The sequence below is a fragment of the Oncorhynchus mykiss genome, chromosome 26 (assembly GCF_057628025.1).
Source record: "Oncorhynchus mykiss isolate SJ-2025 chromosome 26, ASM5762802v1, whole genome shotgun sequence".
Taxonomy (NCBI): domain Eukaryota; kingdom Metazoa; phylum Chordata; class Actinopteri; order Salmoniformes; family Salmonidae; genus Oncorhynchus; species Oncorhynchus mykiss.
The window spans coordinates 629,596-646,202 of record NC_143047.1 but is presented as its reverse complement, the minus strand read 5'-3'; the positions used below and the strand labels follow the sequence as shown (position 1 = coordinate 646,202).

General features: G+C 41.6%; 1 long non-coding RNA gene across 1 annotated transcript in view; it reads left to right on the top strand.

Annotated features, from left to right (window-relative positions):
• Positions 1 to 1,996: 1,996 nt before the first annotated feature.
• The window catches only part of LOC149971336 (uncharacterized), a 35,967-nt gene continuing 21,356 nt past the window's right edge, over positions 1,997 to 16,607 (top strand). Inside the window, exons 1-2 of the long non-coding RNA XR_016492149.1 lie at positions 1,997 to 2,765; positions 3,134 to 3,195. This is a non-coding gene — a long non-coding RNA (uncharacterized LOC149971336). The remainder of the gene's footprint in view (positions 2,766 to 3,133; positions 3,196 to 16,607) is intronic.

Sequence of the window (16,607 nt, the reverse complement as noted above, 5' to 3'; positions counted from 1 at the left end):
TCGGTCTGAGCGCAGCGACCATGAGAAAAGTAGGCCCAAAATGTCATTTGTTTTGGGTGACAGTGAGAGAACTGCTAGGGTGAGAAGCACAATTCGACCTCAGGTACGTTCCTGAGGTCCTCCCGATCCGTGCAAGCCTAACCTTGGCCGTGTGGCATTAACCCTTAGCAGTTAAAAGAAGGTGTTTACTTCAAACAGTTTGCATTGACTTCTCTCCCCATAGGAATACATTGCCTGCACCTCTAAATTCAACCTGAAGCCTATGTGGGTTATGAATGCCTTATGAACCTGTCTTCTATGACAGTCCATCAGACCACTATGAGGTCTACCTGTGTCAAATCTAAGCATCCTGGAGCATCCGGAAGTGGTTAAATTCACCCAAAAGGTATTTTGATGTACATAACCTGCAAATGTGAAAATGACTGCATTCAACCCTGTCTAGATCAGTCAATTTTTAACATAAAGACTTTAAACTCAGGATTCTGTAAGAGAATACCCCAAGCAAGATATGTGTTTACGTATAGCTTCCTGTGCCAACCGGAAGTGCCTTTAATTGGGTCACACTGTCTGTTTTGAACTTGCATTGGCCAAGTGCCCACATCAACCTACAATTTACTCATAACCCACTTCCAGGAGCACCCCATCACTCACCTTACCATATCAGGGTTACAGTCACATATAGGCTGGACCTGTGGGCCTCTGGACCTGTGGGCAGCACGGGAGTGGATCCAGAACCTACAGACAATAACACCAAATGGCCTGTATTAGAAAATGGGTTTTAACAGACAGGAAAATGGATGGAGAAGAACATGGTTTTATTCATAATTTATTTCTACTCTATATATTTATGGTTTGTTTGGTTTTAGTTTGGCACTTCCTCTTTTAGGTTTTTCCTTTCCTTTAACAAAACAATGAAACCATTTAAATGCACAATATGGCGTTTATGTTCATATTTAACAACACTATGGTTGAATGAATCTCTCACCACATCGACTTCTGCACTGCCACCCAGAAAAAGAGGCAACTTGGAGCTTACCTCAGTTTAATTTATGATCCTAGGAGGACATCTACGGGCCTTTAAGTATTACACCAAATGGCAAGGTGGCAGATTGGAATTTGAAGGGAAATAAACCAATACTAGTCTTGGGAGACTCAAATGTTAATAGAATCCCTCCATTTCATAACCCATAACCCATACAAGTGGAGAGTTACCCTGGAGCAACATTTTACCATTTCAAAAAGGTCCTGGAGAAAACAGAGGTTCATTTAGACACCAGCATGCATAGTGGTTCTCTCGGTGGGCATAAACAATATGGATAATGACCCATACAAAACATCAAACAGAATGCATCAATGCACAAGGAAGCAAGAGTCACTTTTTCCCTAATGCAATTATTTACATCCCCATTATTAACCACTCACACCTCCTTTCACCAGATCGAAAACGGAACCTCAAAGTCATTAACGGTTACATCACCACACATGGCCCATTTCTCTTGGAGATACCACATGATGAATTCCACACAACAGACCTGATACACTGAACAACAACCACAGCAGACCTCATTTTTAAGAATTGGTGTGAGCAGCTAAATTTAGAATAGGCTCTACCCACAATTTGGACCCACACCACACCCTTCTTTTCCCCCCAACCCCCTGTACACTCCCCCCTTTCCTCCCCCAGTTGCTTTCTTAGATTACCCAGCAGAGGGGGTAGTTGACCCCCTCTCATCATGAATTTATCCAAGTCTTTTCAACTCACAACAGCACAGACCCAACTTTTGGAGAGGGGGGGTTGTCTTTCATTTCACTCTACACTCCAAATGTCATATATGTATATAATCACTTGCACATTTAGCAAAAAACACTACATTGGGGAAACCCAGTATACAATAGAAAATAGACTTAAACAGCATTCTATACAATATCAAACGGGCCCATTTACACACAGAACTAGTGACTCATTTCCAGGATCACCCCATCAATGAACGCAATGAAAGCACTTATGCTGATTATAGACACTTAACCTGTTAGAGCTCTAGGGGCGCTATTTCATTTTTGGATAAAAAACGTTCCCGTTTTAAGCGCGATATTTTGTCACGAAAAGATGCTCGACTATGCGTATTCTTGACAGTTTTGGAAAGAAAACACTCTGAAGTTTCAGAATCTGCAAAGATTTTGTCTGTAAGTGCCCCAGAACTCATTCTACAGGCGAAACCAAGATGATGCATCACCCAGGAATTAGCAGAATTTCTGAAGCTCTGTTTTCCATTCTCTCCTTATATGGCTGTGATTGCGCAACGAATGAGCCTACACTTTCTGTCGTTCGCCCAAGGTCTTAGCAGCATTGTGACGTATTTGTAGGCATATCATTGGAAGATTGACCATAAGAGACTACATTTTCCAAGTGTCCGCCTGGTGTCCTGCGTCGAATTCGGTGCGCAATTGCCAGCTGCTTCTACTTTACCATTTGATTCAGGGGAGAAAGCATGTGTCCAAGAACGATGTATCAATGAAGAGATATGTGAAAAACACCTTGATGATTGATTCTAAACAACGTTTGCCATGTTTTCAGTCGATATTATGGAGTTAATTTGGAAAAAAGTTTGCGTTTTGAGGACTGAATTTATGGATTTTTTTTGGTAGTCAAATGTGATGTATAAAACGGAGCTATTTCTAATACACAAGGAATCATTTTGGAAAAACTGAGCATCTGCTATCTAACTGAGAGTATCCTCATTGAAAACATCAGAAGTTCTTCAAAGGTAAATGATTTTATTTGAAGGCTTTTATGTTTTTGTTAATGTTGCGTGCTGGATGCTAACGCTAATGCTAACGCTAAATGCTAACGCGAAATGCTAACTCTAGCTAGCTACTTTTACACAAATTATTGTTTTCCTATGGTTGAGAAGCATATTTTGAAAATCTGAGATGACAGTGTTGTTTACAAAAGGCTAAGCTTGAGAGATGGCATATTTATTTCATTTCATTTGCGATTTTCATAAATAGTTAACGTTGTGTTATGCTAATGAGCTTGCTGATAGATTTACACAATCCTGGATACAGGGGTTTTTTCATAGCTAAACGTGACGCAGAAAACGGAGCGATTTGTCCTAAACAAATAATCTTTCAGGAAAAACTGAACATTTGCTATCTGAGAGTCTCCTCATTGAAAACATCTGAAGTTCTTCAAAGGTAAATGATTTTTTTGAATGCTTTTCTGTTTTTTTGTGTAAATGTTGCCAGCTGAATGCTAATGCTAAATGCTACGTTAGCCATCAATACTGTTACACAAATGCTTGTTTTGCAATGGTTGAGAAGCATATTTTGAAAATCTGAGATGACAGTGTTGTTAACAAAAGGCTAAGCTTGAGAGCTAGCATATTTATTTCATTTCATTTGCGATTTTCATGAATAGTTAACGTTGCGTTATGGTAATGAGCTTGAGTCTGTATTCACGAACCCGGATCCGGGATGGGGAGATCAGAAAGGTTAATAGCGCGTTTTTAAGTTTCAAAAGATTGCGACTCCCGCCCTTTGCCTCACAATGGTTTGATCCACTGCAGGTCATTAGTTTTGTTGGAAGCCTTCACACACACCTGCTGAATTTGCAGAGCTGGCGCGCAAACTAAAGCAAACGTTAACTATCAAGCTAGCTCACCCTAAAAGTGTTTTGAAACACATAACCTGTCATTATGAAAATCACTGTATTCAAACCTGTGTAGATCAGTCAATTCTTAACTTAAAGACTTAAAACTCAGGATTCTGTAAGTGGCTATGTCAATAAAGACATGTGTTTACTTATAGCTTCCTGTGCCAACCGGAAGTGCCTTTAATTGGGTCACACTGTCTGTTTTGAAGGGTTAAAAAAGTCACATCTTTCCAAAACTTCACATGTGTGACTAGGTAACCCTCCTAAACTGTAAATCAGTAATTTCCGCCAGCAGATGTCAAAGAAAAGCTCTCACACACACACACACACACACAGCAAGGATGGAGTGAAAAGGTGTGGTGCTGAAAGACACAGAGAGCAGGCAAGGGCATAAACATAATCTCTAGGCCGTGCAGAGTTCAACGAGATATCCCGTAGCTCGCTCGGTCTGAGCGCAGCGACCATGAGAAAAGTAGGCCCAAAATGTCATTTGTTTTGGGTGACAGTGAGAGAACTGCTAGGGTGAGAAGCACAATTCGACCTCAGGTACGTTCCTGAGGTCCTCCCGATCCGTGCAAGCCTAACCTTGGCCGAGTGGCATTAACCCTTAGCAGTTAAAAGAAGGTGTTTACTTCAAACAGTTTGCATTGACTTCTCTCCCCATAGGAATACATTGCCTGCACCTCTAAATTCAACCTGAAGCCTATGTGGGTTATGAATGCCTTATGAACCTGTCTTCTATGACAGTCCATCAGACCACTATGAGGTCTACCTGTGTCGAATCTAAGCATCCTGGAGCATCCGGAAGTGGTTAAATTCACCCAAAAGGTATTTTGATGTACATAACCTGCAAATGTGAAAATGACTGCATTCAACCCTGTCTAGATCAGTCAATTTTTAACATAAAGACTTTAAACTCAGGATTCTGTAAGAGAATACCCCAAGCAAGATATGTGTTTACGTATAGCTTCCTGTGCCAACCGGAAGTGCCTTTAATTGGGTCACACTGTCTGTTTTGAACTTGCATTGGCCAAGTGCCCACATCAACCTACAATTTACTCATAACCCACTTCCAGGAGCACCCCATCACTCACCTTACCATATCAGGGTTACAGTCACATATAGGCTGGACCTGTGGGCCTCTGGACCTGTGGGCAGCACGGGAGTGGATCCAGAACCTACAGACAATAACACCAAATGGCCTGTATTAGAAAATGGGTTTTAACAGACAGGAAAATGGATGGAGAAGAACATGGTTTTATTCATAATTTATTTCTACTCTATATATTTATGGTTTGTTTGGTTTTAGTTTGGCACTTCCTCTTTTAGGTTTTTCCTTTCCTTTAACAAAACAATGAAACCATTTAAATGCACAATATGGCGTTTATGTTCATATTTAACAACACTATGGTTGAATGAATCTCTCACCACATCGACTTCTGCACTGCCACCCAGAAAAAGAGGCAACTTGGAGCTTACCTCAGTTTAATTTATGATCCTAGGAGGACATCTACGGGCCTTTAAGTATTACACCAAATGGCAAGGTGGCAGATTGGAATTTTAAGGGAAATAAACCAATACTAGTCTTGGGAGACTCAAATGTTAATAGAATCCCTCCATTTCATAACCCATAACCCATACAAGTGGAGAGTTACCCTGGAGCAACATTTTACCATTTCAAAAAGGTCCTGGAGAAAACAGAGGTTCATTTAGACACCAGCATGCATAGTGGTTCTCTCGGTGGGCATAAACAATATGGATAATGACCCATACAAAACATCAAACAGAATGCATCAATGCACAAGGAAGCAAGAGTCACTTTTTCCCTAATGCAATTATTTACATCCCCATTATTAACCACTCACACCTCCTTTCACCAGATCGAAAACGGAACCTCAAAGTCATTAACGGTTACATCACCACACATGGCCCATTTCTCTTGGAGATACCACATGATGAATTCCACACAACAGACCTGATACACTGAACAACAACCACAGCAGACCTCATTTTTAAGAATTGGTGTGAGCAGCTAAATTTAGAATAGGCTCTACCCACAATTTGGACCCACACCACACCCTTCTTTTCCCCCCAACCCCCTGTACACTCCCCCTTTCCTCCCCCAGTTGCTTTCTTAGATTACCCAGCAGAGGGGGTAGTTGACCCCCTCTCATCATGAATTTATCCAAGTCTTTTCAACTCACAACAGCACAGACCCAACTTTTGGAGAGGGGGGGTTGTCTTTCATTTCACTCTACACTCCAAATGTCATATATGTATATAATCACTTGCACATTTAGCAAAAAACACTACATTGGGGAAACCCAGTATACAATAGAAAATAGACTTAAACAGCATTCTATACAATATCAAACGGGCCCATTTACACACAGAACTAGTGACTCATTTCCAGGATCACCCCATCAATGAACGCAATGAAAGCACTTATGCTGATTATAGACACTTAAGTGTCTATAATCAGCATAAGTGCTTTCATTGCGTTCATTGATGGGGTGATCCTGGAAATGAGTCACTAGTTCTGTGTGTAAATGGGCCCGTTTGATATTGTATAGAATGCTGTTTAAGTCTATTTTCTATTGTATACTGGGTTTCCCCAATGTAGTGTTTTTTGCTAAATGTGCAAGTGATTATATACATATATGACATTTGGAGTGTAGAGTGAAATGAAAGACAACCCCCCCTCTCCAAAAGTTGGGTCTGTGCTGTTGTGAGTTGAAAAGACTTGGATAAATTCATGATGAGAGGGGGTCAACTACCCCCTCTGCTGGGTAATCTAAGAAAGCAACTGGGGGAGGAAAGGGGGGAGTGTACAGGGGGTTGGGGGGAAAAGAAGGGTGTGGTGTGGGTCCAAATTGTGGGTAGAGCCTATTCTAAATTTAGCTGCTCACACCAATTCTTAAAAATGAGGTCTGCTGTGGTTGTTGTTCAGTGTATCAGGTCTGTTGTGTGGAATTCATCATGTGGTATCTCCAAGAGAAATGGGCCATGTGTGGTGATGTAACCGTTAATGACTTTGAGGTTCCGTTTTCGATCTGGTGAAAGGAGGTGTGAGTGGTTAATAATGGGGATGTAAATAATTGCATTAGGGAAAAAGTGACTCTTGCTTCCTTGTGCATTGATGCATTCTGTTTGATGTTTTGTATGGGTCATTATCCATATTGTTTATGCCCACCGAGAGAACCACTATGCATGCTGGTGTCTAAATGAACCTCTGTTTTCTCCAGGACCTTTTTGAAATGGTAAAATGTTGCTCCAGGGTAACTCTCCACTTGTATGGGTTATGGGTTATGAAATGGAGGGATTCTATTAACATTTGAGTCTCCCAAGACTAGTATTGGTTTATTTCCCTTCAAATTCCAATCTGCCACCTTGCCATTTGGTGTAATACTTAAAGGCCCGTAGATGTCCTCCTAGGATCATAAATTAAACTGAGGTAAGCTCCAAGTTGCCTCTTTTTCTGGGTGGCAGTGCAGAAGTCGATGTGGTGAGAGATTCATTCAACCATAGTGTTGTTAAATATGAACATAAACGCCATATTGTGCATTTAAATGGTTTCATTGTTTTGTTAAAGGAAAGGAAAAACCTAAAAGAGGAAGTGCCAAACTAAAACCAAACAAACCATAAATATATAGAGTAGAAATAAATTATGAATAAAACCATGTTCTTCTCCATCCATTTTCCTGTCTGTTAAAACCCATTTTCTAATACAGGCCATTTGGTGTTATTGTCTGTAGGTTCTGGATCCACTCCCGTGCTGCCCACAGGTCCAGAGGCCCACAGGTCCAGCCTATATGTGACTGTAACCCTGATATGGTAAGGTGAGTGATGGGGTGCTCCTGGAAGTGGGTTATGAGTAAATTGTAGGTTGATGTGGGCACTTGGCCAATGCAAGTTCAAAACAGACAGTGTGACCCAATTAAAGGCACTTCCGGTTGGCACAGGAAGCTATACGTAAACACATATCTTGCTTGGGGTATTCTCTTACAGAATCCTGAGTTTAAAGTCTTTATGTTAAAAATTGACTGATCTAGACAGGGTTGAATGCAGTCATTTTCACATTTGCAGGTTATGTACATCAAAATACCTTTTGGGTGAATTTAACCACTTCCGGATGCTCCAGGATGCTTAGATTCGACACAGGTAGACCTCATAGTGGTCTGATGGACTGTCATAGAAGACAGGTTCATAAGGCATTCATAACCCACATAGGCTTCAGGTTGAATTTAGAGGTGCAGGCAATGTATTCCTATGGGGAGAGAAGTCAATGCAAACTGTTTGAAGTAAACACCTTCTTTTAACTGCTAAGGGTTAATGCCACACGGCCAAGGTTAGGCTTGCACGGATCGGGAGGATCTCAGGAACGTACCTGAGGTCGAATTGTGCTTCTCACCCTAGCAGTTCTCTCACTGTCACCCAAAACAAATGACATTTTGGGCCTACTTTTCTCATGGTCGCTGCGCTCAGACCGAGCGAGCTACGGGATATCTCGTTGAACTCTGCACGGCCTAGAGATTATGTTTATGCCCTTGCCTGCTCTCTGTGTCTTTCAGCACCACACCTTTTCACTCCATCCTTGCTGTGTGTGTGTGTGTGTGTGAGAGCTTTTCTTTGACATCTGCTGGCGGAAATTACTGATTTACAGTTTAGGAGGGTTACCTAGTCACACGTGAAGTTTTGGAAAGATGTGACTTTTTTAACCCTTCAAAACAGACAGTGTGACCCAATTAAAGGCACTTCCGGTTGGCACAGGAAGCTATAAGTAAACACATGTCTTTATTGACATAGCCACTTACAGAATCCTGAGTTTTAAGTCTTTAAGTTAAGAATTGACTGATCTACACAGGTTTGAATACAGTGATTTTCATAATGACAGGTTATGTGTTTCAAAACACTTTTAGGGTGAGCTAGCTTGATAGTTAACGTTTGCTTTAGTTTGCGTGCCAGCTCTGCAAATTCAGCAGGTGTGTGTGAAGGCTTCCAACAAAACGAATGACCTGCAGTGGATCAAACCATTGTGAGGCAAAGGGCGGGAGTCGCAATCTTTTGAAACTTAAAAACGCGCTATTAAGTGTCTATAATCAGCATAAGTGCTTTCATTGCGTTCATTGATGGGGTGATCCTGGAAATGAGTCACTAGTTCTGTGTGTAAATGGGCCCGTTTGATATTGTATAGAATGCTGTTTAAGTCTATTTTCTATTGTATACTGGGTTTCCCCAATGTAGTGTTTTTTGCTAAATGTGCAAGTGATTATATACATATATGACATTTGGAGTGTAGAGTGAAATGAAAGACAACCCCCCTTCTCCAAAAGTTGGGTCTGTGCTGTTGTGAGTTGAAAAGACTTGGATAAATTCATGATGAGAGGGGGTCAACTACCCCCTCTGCTGGGTAATCTAAGAAAGCAACTGGGGGAGGAAAGGGGGAGTGTACAGGGGGTTGGGGGGAAAAGAAGGGTGTGGTGTGGGTCCAAATTGTGGGTAGAGCCTATTCTAAATTTAGCTGCTCACACCAATTCTTAAAAATGAGGTCTGCTGTGGTTGTTGTTCAGTGTATCAGGTCTGTTGTGTGGAATTCATCATGTGGTATCTCCAAGAGAAATGGGCCATGTGTGGTGATGTAACCGTTAATGACTTTGAGGTTCCGTTTTCGATCTGGTGAAAGGAGGTGTGAGTGGTTAATAATGGGGATGTAAATAATTGCATTAGGGAAAAAGTGACTCTTGCTTCCTTGTGCATTGATGCATTCTGTTTGATGTTTTGTATGGGTCATTATCCATATTGTTTATGCCCACCGAGAGAACCACTATGCATGCTGGTGTCTAAATGAACCTCTGTTTTCTCCAGGACCTTTTTGAAATGGTAAAATGTTGCTCCAGGGTAACTCTCCACTTGTATGGGTTATGGGTTATGAAATGGAGGGATTCTATTAACATTTGAGTCTCCCAAGACTAGTATTGGTTTATTTCCCTTAAAATTCCAATCTGCCACCTTGCCATTTGGTGTAATACTTAAAGGCCCGTAGATGTCCTCCTAGGATCATAAATTAAACTGAGGTAAGCTCCAAGTTGCCTCTTTTTCTGGGTGGCAGTGCAGAAGTCGATGTGGTGAGAGATTCATTCAACCATAGTGTTGTTAAATATGAACATAAACGCCATATTGTGCATTTAAATGGTTTCATTGTTTTGTTAAAGGAAAGGAAAAACCTAAAAGAGGAAGTGCCAAACTAAAACCAAACAAACCATAAATATATAGAGTAGAAATAAATTATGAATAAAACCATGTTCTTCTCCATCCATTTTCCTGTCTGTTAAAACCCATTTTCTAATACAGGCCATTTGGTGTTATTGTCTGTAGGTTCTGGATCCACTCCCGTGCTGCCCACAGGTCCAGAGGCCCACAGGTCCAGCCTATATGTGACTGTAACCCTGATATGGTAAGGTGAGTGATGGGGTGCTCCTGGAAGTGGGTTATGAGTAAATTGTAGGTTGATGTGGGCACTTGGCCAATGCAAGTTCAAAACAGACAGTGTGACCCAATTAAAGGCACTTCCGGTTGGCACAGGAAGCTATACGTAAACACATATCTTGCTTGGGGTATTCTCTTACAGAATCCTGGGTTTAAAGTCTTTATGTTAAAAATTGACTGATCTAGACAGGGTTGAATGCAGTCATTTTCACATTTGCAGGTTATGTACATCAAAATACCTTTTGGGTGAATTTAACCTCTTCCGGATGCTCCAGGATGCTTAGATTCGACACAGGTAGACCTCATAGTGGTCTGATGGACTGTCATAGAAGACAGGTTCATAAGGCATTCATAACCCACATAGGCTTCAGGTTGAATTTAGAGGTGCAGGCAATGTATTCCTATGGGGAGAGAAGTCAATGCAAACTGTTTGAAGCAAACACCTTATTTTAACTGCTAAGGGTTAATGCCACACGGCCAAGGTTAGGCTTGCACGGATCGGGAGGACCTCAGGAACGTACCTGAGGTCGAATTGTGCTTCTCACCCTAGCAGTTCTCTCACTGTCACCCAAAACAAATGACATTTTGGGCCTACTTTTCTCATGGTCGCTGCGCTCAGACCGAGCGAGCTACGGGATATCTCGTTGAACTCTGCACGGCCTAGAGATTATGTTTATGCCCTTGCCTGCTCTCTGTGTCTTTCAGCACCACACCTTTTCACTCCATCCTTGCTGTGTGTGTGTGTGTGTGTGAGAGCTTTTCTTTGACATTTGCTGGCGGAAATTACTGATTTACAGTTTAGGAGGGTTACCTAGTCACACATGTGAAGTTTTGGAAAGATGTGACTTTTTTAACCCTTCAAAACAGACAGTGTGACCCAATTAAAGGCACTTCCGGTTGGCACAGGAAGCTATAAGTAAACACATGTCTTTATTGACATAGCCACTTACAGAATCCTGAGTTTTAAGTCTTTAAGTTAAGAATTGACTGATCTACACAGGTTTGAATACAGTGATTTTCATAATGACAGGTTATGTGTTTCAAAACACTTTTAGGGTGAGCTAGCTTGATAGTTAACGTTTGCTTTAGTTTGCGCGCCAGCTCTGCAAATTCAGCAGGTGTGTGTGAAGGCTTCCAACAAAACGAATGACCTGCAGTGGATCAAACCATTGTGAGGCAAAGGGCGGGAGTCGCAATCTTTTGAAACTTAACAACGCGCTATTAAGTGTCTATAATCAGCATAAGTGCTTTCATTGCGTTCATTGATGGGGTGATCCTGGAAATGAGTCACTAGTTCTGTGTGTAAATGGGCCCGTTTGATATTGTATAGAATGCTGTTTAAGTCTATTTTCTATTGTATACTGGGTTTCCCCAATGTAGTGTTTTTTGCTAAATGTGCAAGTGATTATATACATATATGACATTTGGAGTGTAGAGTGAAATGAAAGACAACCCCCCCTCTCCAAAAGTTGGGTCTGTGCTGTTGTGAGTTGAAAAGACGTGGATAAATTCATGATGAGAGGGGGTCAACTACCCCCTCTGCTGGGTAATCTAAGAAAGCAACTGGGGGAGGAAAGGGGGGAGTGTACAGGGGGTTGGGGGGAAAAGAAGGGTGTGGTGTGGGTCCAAATTGTGGGTAGAGCCTATTCTAAATTTAGCTGCTCACACCAATTCTTAAAAATGAGGTCTGCTGTGGTTGTTGTTCAGTGTATCAGGTCTGTTGTGTGGAATTCATCATGTGGTATCTCCAAGAGAAATGGGCCATGTGTGGTGATGTAACCGTTAATGACTTTGAGGTTCCGTTTTCGATCTGGTGAAAGGAGGTGTGAGTGGTTAATAATGGGGATGTAAATAATTGCATTAGGGAAAAAGTGACTCTTGCTTCCTTGTGCATTGATGCATTCTGTTTGATGTTTTGTATGGGTCATTATCCATATTGTTTATGCCCACCGAGAGAACCACTATGCATGCTGGTGTCTAAATGAACCTCTGTTTTCTCCAGGACCTTTTTGAAATGGTAAAATGTTGCTCCAGGGTAACTCTCCACTTGTATGGGTTATGGGTTATGAAATGGAGGGATTCTATTAACATTTGAGTCTCCCAAGACTAGTATTGGTTTATTTCCCTTCAAATTCCAATCTGCCACCTTGCCATTTGGTGTAATACTTAAAGGCCCGTAGATGTCCTCCTAGGATCATAAATTAAACTGAGGTAAGCTCCAAGTTGCCTCTTTTTCTGGGTGGCAGTGCAGAAGTCGATGTGGTGAGAGATTCATTCAACCATAGTGTTGTTAAATATGAACATAAACGCCATATTGTGCATTTAAATGGTTTCATTGTTTTGTTAAAGGAAAGGAAAAACCTAAAAGAGGAAGTGCCAAACTAAAACCAAACAAACCATAAATATATAGAGTAGAAATAAATTATGAATAAAACCATGTTCTTCTCCATCCATTTTCCTGTCTGTTAAAACCCATTTTCTAATACAGGCCATTTGGTGTTATTGTCTGTAGGTTCTGGATCCACTCCCGTGCTGCCCACAGGTCCAGAGGCCCACAGGTCCAGCCTATATGTGACTGTAACCCTGATATGGTAAGGTGAGTGATGGGGTGCTCCTGGAAGTGGGTTATGAGTAAATTGTAGGTTGATGTGGGCACTTGGCCAATGCAAGTTCAAAACAGACAGTGTGACCCAATTAAAGGCACTTCCGGTTGGCACAGGAAGCTATACGTAAACACATATCTTGCTTGGGGTATTCTCTTACAGAATCCTGAGTTTAAAGTCTTTATGTTAAAAATTGACTGATCTAGACAGGGTTGAATGCAGTCATTTTCACATTTGCAGGTTATGTACATCAAAATACCTTTTGGGTGAATTTAACCACTTCCGGATGCTCCAGGATGCTTAGATTCGACACAGGTAGACCTCATAGTGGTCTGATGGACTGTCATAGAAGACAGGTTCATAAGGCATTCATAACCCACATAGGCTTCAGGTTGAATTTAGAGGTGCAGGCAATGTATTCCTATGGGGAGAGAAGTCAATGCAAACTGTTTGAAGTAAACACCTTCTTTTAACTGCTAAGGGTTAATGCCACACGGCCAAGGTTAGGCTTGCACGGATCGGGAGGATCTCAGGAACGTACCTGAGGTCGAATTGTGCTTCTCACCCTAGCAGTTCTCTCACTGTCACCCAAAACAAATGACATTTTGGGCCTACTTTTCTCATGGTCGCTGCGCTCAGACCGAGCGAGCTACGGGATATCTCGTTGAACTCTGCACGGCCTAGAGATTATGTTTATGCCCTTGCCTGCTCTCTGTGTCTTTCAGCACCACACCTTTTCACTCCATCCTTGCTGTGTGTGTGTGTGTGTGTGAGAGCTTTTCTTTGACATCTGCTGGCGGAAATTACTGATTTACAGTTTAGGAGGGTTACCTAGTCACACATGTGAAGTTTTGGAAAGATGTGACTTTTTTAACCCTTCAAAACAGACAGTGTGACCCAATTAAAGGCACTTCCGGTTGGCACAGGAAGCTATAAGTAAACACATGTCTTTATTGACATAGCCACTTACAGAATCCTGAGTTTTAAGTCTTTAAGTTAAGAATTGACTGATCTACACAGGTTTGAATACAGTGATTTTCATAATGACAGGTTATGTGTTTCAAAACACTTTTAGGGTGAGCTAGCTTGATAGTTAACGTTTGCTTTAGTTTGCGTGCCAGCTCTGCAAATTCAGCAGGTGTGTGTGAAGGCTTCCAACAAAACGAATGACCTGCAGTGGATCAAACCATTGTGAGGCAAAGGGCGGGAGTCGCAATCTTTTGAAACTTAAAAACGCGCTATTAAGTGTCTATAATCAGCATAAGTGCTTTCATTGCGTTCATTGATGGGGTGATCCTGGAAATGAGTCACTAGTTCTGTGTGTAAATGGGCCCGTTTGATATTGTATAGAATGCTGTTTAAGTCTATTTTCTATTGTATACTGGGTTTCCCCAATGTAGTGTTTTTTGCTAAATGTGCAAGTGATTATATACATATATGACATTTGGAGTGTAGAATGAAATGAAAGACAACCCCCCTTCTCCAAAAGTTGGGTCTGTGCTGTTGTGAGTTGAAAAGACTTGGATAAATTCATGATGAGAGGGGGTCAACTACCCCCTCTGCTGGGTAATCTAAGAAAGCAACTGGGGGAGGAAAGGGGGAGTGTACAGGGGGTTGGGGGGAAAAGAAGGGTGTGGTGTGGGTCCAAATTGTGGGTAGAGCCTATTCTAAATTTAGCTGCTCACACCAATTCTTAAAAATGAGGTCTGCTGTGGTTGTTGTTCAGTGTATCAGGTCTGTTGTGTGGAATTCATCATGTGGTATCTCCAAGAGAAATGGGCCATGTGTGGTGATGTAACCGTTAATGACTTTGAGGTTCCGTTTTCGATCTGGTGAAAGGAGGTGTGAGTGGTTAATAATGGGGATGTAAATAATTGCATTAGGGAAAAAGTGACTCTTGCTTCTTTGTGCATTGATGCATTCTGTTTGATGTTTTGTATGGGTCATTATCCATATTGTTTATGCCCACCGAGAGAACCACTATGCATGCTGGTGTCTAAATGAACCTCTGTTTTCTCCAGGACCTTTTTGAAATGGTAAAATGTTGCTCCAGGGTAACTCTCCACTTGTATGGGTTATGGGTTATGAAATGGAGGGATTCTATTAACATTTGAGTCTCCCAAGACTAGTATTGGTTTATTTCCCTTAAAATTCCAATCTGCCACCTTGCCATTTGGTGTAATACTTAAAGGCCCGTAGATGTCCTCCTAGGATCATAAATTAAACTGAGGTAAGCTCCAAGTTGCCTCTTTTTCTGGGTGGCAGTGCAGAAGTCGATGTGGTGAGAGATTCATTCAACCATAGTGTTGTTAAATATGAACATAAACGCCATATTGTGCATTTAAATGGTTTCATTGTTTTGTTAAAGGAAAGGAAAAACCTAAAAGAGGAAGTGCCAAACTAAAACTAAACAAACCATAAATATATAGAGTAGAAATAAATTATGAATAAAACCATGTTCTTCTCCATCCATTTTCCTGTCTGTTAAAACCCATTTTCTAATACAGGCCATTTGGTGTTATTGTCTGTAGGTTCTGGATCCACTCCCGTGCTGCCCACAGGTCCAGAGGCCCACAGGTCCAGCCTATATGTGACTGTAACCCTGATATGGTAAGGTGAGTGATGGGGTGCTCCTGGAAGTGGGTTATGAGTAAATTGTAGGTTGATGTGGGCACTTGGCCAATGCAAGTTCAAAACAGACAGTGTGACCCAATTAAAGGCACTTCCGGTTGGCACAGGAAGCTATACGTAAACACATATCTTGCTTGGGGTATTCTCTTACAGAATCCTGAGTTTAAAGTCTTTATGTTAAAAATTGACTGATCTAGACAGGGTTGAATGCAGTCATTTTCACATTTGCAGGTTATGTACATCAAAATACCTTTTGGGTGAATTTAACCACTTCCGGATGCTCCAGGATGCTTAGATTCGACACAGGTAGACCTCATAGTGGTCTGATGGACTGTCATAGAAGACAGGTTCATAAGGCATTCATAACCCACATAGGCTTCAGGTTGAATTTAGAGGTGCAGGCAATGTATTCCTATGGGGAGAGAAGTCAATGCAAACTGTTTCAAGTAAAAAACCTTCTTTTAACTGCTAAGGGTTAATGCCACACGGCCAAGGTTAGGCTTGCACGGATCGGGAGGACCTCAGGAACCTACCTGAGGTCGAATTGTGCTTCTCACCCTAGCAGTTCTCTCACTGTCACCCAAAACAAATGACATTTTGGGCCTACTTTTCTCATGGTCGCTGCGCTCAGACCGAGCGAGCTACGGGATATCTCGTTGAACTCTGCACGGCCTAGAGATTATGTTTATGCCCTTGCCTGCTCTCTGTGTCTTTCAGCACCACACCTTTTCACTCCATCCTTGCTGTGTGTGTGTGTGTGTGTGAGAGCTTTTCTTTGACATCTGCTGGCGGAAATTACTGATTTACAGTTTAGGAGGGTTACCTAGTCACACATGTGAAGTTTTGGAAAGATGTGACTTTTTTAACCCTTCAAAACAGACAGTGTGACCCAATTAAAGGCACTTCCGGTTGGCACAGGAAGCTATAAGTAAACACATGTCTTTATTGACATAGCCACTTACAGAATCCTGAGTTTTAAGTCTTTAAGTTAAGAATTGACTGATCTACACAGGTTTGAATACAGTGATTTTCATAATGACAGGTTATGTGTTTCAAAACACTTTTAGGGTGAGCTAGCTTGATAGTTAACGTTTGCTTTAGTTTGCGTGCCAGCTCTGCAAATTCAGCAGGTGTGTGTGAAGGCTTCCAACAAAACGAATGACCTGCAGTGGATCAAACCATTGTGAGGCAAAGGGCGGGAGTCGCAATCTTTTGAAACTTAAAAACGCGCTATT